We start from the raw sequence: 4,042 nt of genomic DNA on the forward strand, positions 1-4,042 counted from the left end.
TCTGGCTGACTCATGTAAACATCCTCAACCAACTTTTCATTAAGGAAAGCGATTTTGGCCTCCATTTGACATATTTCATAATCTTGAAATGCAGCTATGGCTAGCATAACCCTAATAGACTTAATCTTCGCTACTGGTGAGAATGTCTCATCATAGTCAACTCCCAGAGTTTGAGTAAACCCCTTCGCAACCAGTCGTGCTTTATAAGTATGTACATTCCCATCCATGTCGGTCTTCTTCTTGAAGATCCATTTGCACCCGGCCGTCTTATGACCTGGTACATTGTCAACCAAGTTCCAAACTTGATTGTCATACATTGACTGAATCTCGTTGTCCATGGCCTCTTTCCATTTGGCGGACTCAGGGCCTGCCATGGCTTCCTTAAAGCTGTTAGGCTCATCCAAATTTACTAGTGTACTATCACTAATAAATGCATCACCTTCCACAGTAATATGAAAACCATATTAATGCCAAGGTGGATTCCTAACTCTTGTGGAACGCCTTAGAGGTACGAACTCATCAACAGGAGTTTCCTCCTCATGTTGATTGAGGTTCCTTCACCTCTTGACTTTTGAAGTTCTTCAACTTCAATTTGCCTCCCATTGTTTCCTTGGCTTATAAATTCTCTCTCTCGAAAGACCCCTCTCCTTTCCACAAAGACCACATTCTCACTGGGTAGGTAGAAGAGGTAACCGAAGGATTTCTGTGGGTAGCCGATGAAAATACACCGCTCACTACGAGGGTCGAGCTTCTCCTAAGTCTCATGTCTTACGAAAGCCTTGCAACCCCAAATCTTGATGTGGTCTAAATTGGGAACTTTCCCAATCCACATCTCGTGAGGTGTTTTGGCAACCTTCTTGGTAGGGACTAGATTTAGGATATGGGCGGCAGTCTCTAAGGCATACCCGTAGAATGAGATTGGTAACGAAGCTCGACTCATCATGGAACGAACCATGTCTAACAAGGTTCGATTGCTCCTTTCAGCCACACCATTAAGCTGTGGTGTTCTGGGAGGTGTCAATTGTGAAAAAATTCCACATTCCTTAAGATAGTCAAGGAACTCTATACTAAGATACTCTCCTCCTCGATCGGATCAGAGCATCTTAATCTTCATGCCTAGATGATTCTCCACTTCCTGTTTAAACTTTTTGAAATTTTAAAAGGTTTTTGACTTATGCTTGATTAAGTAGACATAACCATATCTACTGTAATCATCAGTAAAAGTCACATAGAAGCGGTTAGCATCCCTAGTGGCGGTTCTAAAGGGTCCACACACATCTGTGTGTATGAGGTCCAATAAACCTTCACCCCTAGCACAAGTACCGGTGAAGGGTGACTTTGTCAATCTTTCAAGCAAACAAGACTCGCAACTATCATCTAATCTTAAGGCAAATGACTCCAGCCTTATGGAGTTGGCCTATGCGCTTCTTGTTAACATGTCCAAGACGACAATGCCACAAGGATGCTTTATCCAAACTAGTGGAAGAACCGATATGTAATGCATTATTTCCTAAGTTGTCTACAACCGACACAGTTTCATATACAACATCACAAGGTAATGCTTTAAAATAAAGAACATTATTAAAAAAAGCAATAATACCACCAACTTCATTATCAAATGAAAAGGTAAAATCCTTATTTGTACAAACCATGAAAGGAAATAATATTTCTCGCCATTTCAGATGAGTAACAACACTTATTCAAATCTAACACTAACCCACTACTTATCAAAAAAGAATAAACTCCAATCTTGGTGACAGGTGAAGCTTTCCTATTCCTCATGATCAAGTTTATCTTTCCGTGCTCCACATCCTCACTTCTTCTTAGGCCCTGCAAATCAGAACATATATGAATACCGCAACCTATATCAAGAACCCAAGAAGTAGAATGTCATGAGTTATTAGACAATATAGTGTAAATACCTGCATGGGTAGGTTTCACCTTCCCATCCTTAACATCTTGCACGTACTTGTGGCAGTTTCGTTTCCAGTTTCCTTTAGGTTGGAAGAAGGAGTGACAGAACCAACTTTGGTTCCACTTGAAGAGGAGCCATCAAGATACTTTCCCTTGGTACTCTTCGAAGGGGTCTTCCTCTTCTTCCCTCTACTTTGCCCGATTGCCAGAACAGGGGCGGTGTTAGGAGTAGGAGTAGTAACAACCGATTGACCGTTGAGACCGATTTCGGCAGTCTTCAAAAGTCCTTGAAGTTTGCTGAGCGTGACCTCCTCCTTGTTCATGTGATAGGTCATCCGGAACTAATCATAACAAGTAGGTAACGAGTGCAGTATGATATCAATAGCCAACTCCTCGGGGAAGTTCACATTCAACCTTAGTAAACGGTCCACAAATCTTTGCATATTCTGCATGTGAATCATTATGGATTCACCATCCTTCATTCGGGTTGTTATCATGGAAGAGATGATTTCATACCTCTCTTGATGAGCACTCTAACGGTAGCGGTCCATCAAGTCCATGTGCATCTCAAAAGGGTAAAAGTCCTCAAAGGACTTCTAGAGTTCAGCTGTCATTGTGGCCAACATGATACATGCCACTTTGGTAGCATCACTCTCATATGCCCTAAAGTCAGCGATCTCATATGGAGTAGCAGTAGACTCATCAATTTCTTTCAGCTCCTTGTCGAGGACATATTGCTTGTCCTCGTAACGCATGACCATCCTGATGTTCCTAATCCAATCATTAAAGTTTGAACCATCAAAGATGACTCTCCAACAAAGGTTCATGAGAGAAAGGGAGCCGGTAGGGTTTGAGCAAGAAGCAGCATTGTTGGAAGACATATGAAAAGAAGAAAGACAAGTTTGTAAGTCCCCAAACTGCTTGTGTATCAATCAGATCCGTTTGATGGTGCGGAATCCCAATCAAACGGATGATGTTAGATCAAATAGAAGAGAATGAGAAGAAGAAGATGATGAATCTTGTATGTATTGATATGAATGAAGATTCGGATACAAGTTTCACACATACTAACACACACTCTCTTTTCTCTATCTCTAGAACACCTTCAAATGCACACACTTAAGCTCCTCTAGTGTTCATCACACTTTTCATCACACCCCTCACCCCTATATATGTTAGACTGGGCCGCAAACTGAGTTTACGGCCGTAAACTCTGTTTACGGTCGTAAACTCACTTCCTGACCGTAAACACATATACAATATTACATAACAAATCAATTTTCTAGAAAAGCAAAGTATAAACCAAAATATTGACCCAACAATCTCCCCCTTGGTTTATAGCTTTCTTTTCTTTTCTTAAATGACGCAACAAGCTCCCCTAAAAAGTAGCTGTCTTTTCTTGTTAATCTTCATTGGGAGCTTGGATTGAGCAGTTGGGCATTTCTTCAGAGTTTGGCTTTGAACGCACGTCGGGTGAGGAGGCTTGACGTACTGATTCTTGAAAGATATCGCTTTCAGCTTGAGAATCTTCAGAGAGAACATCAGAGAGAACAAATCTTTTAGATCACTTTAGCAGGTTTAAGATAGCAGCAGACTGATATAGGAGGCTTCAATGGAATCCGTCACATATTCTTCAATTTCAGCTTCACCTTGCTTCTGGGGTTGAAAGATTGAATTTCGAAAGAATAATCTTCATTTCCTGCTCCTTCGAATGCGAATTCTTTGATGCTCACGGACTAGGCTTTGGCTTAGAAATCTTCAACACAAACTCCATGAGTCTTATCTATACCTGAAATCACTTTTCAAGACAAAACAAAACTAAAAGAAAACTTAGCACACAAATAAAAATATTTTTGGATTTTTGATTTTCTTGAGCAAGAAATAAAACATAAATAACACTATTTTTGGATTTTTTTTACATTTCTGATTTTTATTTGGTTTTGTTTTTAAATTTTTAATTCTCCCATAATATTTAAATTAGAAGAAATGATGAACAAATTTAACAAAAATAAAATGATATCTAACTTTAAGAATGATTTGGGATCAAAGTTTTTAGACAGCCTTAATCCACTTGTCGGTACCTTCTATCTTCACGTCTTTGTCTGGTCGATCGCCGGTATTGTTGTCC

The sequence above is a fragment of the Lactuca sativa genome, chromosome 7 (assembly GCF_002870075.4).
Source record: "Lactuca sativa cultivar Salinas chromosome 7, Lsat_Salinas_v11, whole genome shotgun sequence".
Taxonomy (NCBI): domain Eukaryota; kingdom Viridiplantae; phylum Streptophyta; class Magnoliopsida; order Asterales; family Asteraceae; genus Lactuca; species Lactuca sativa.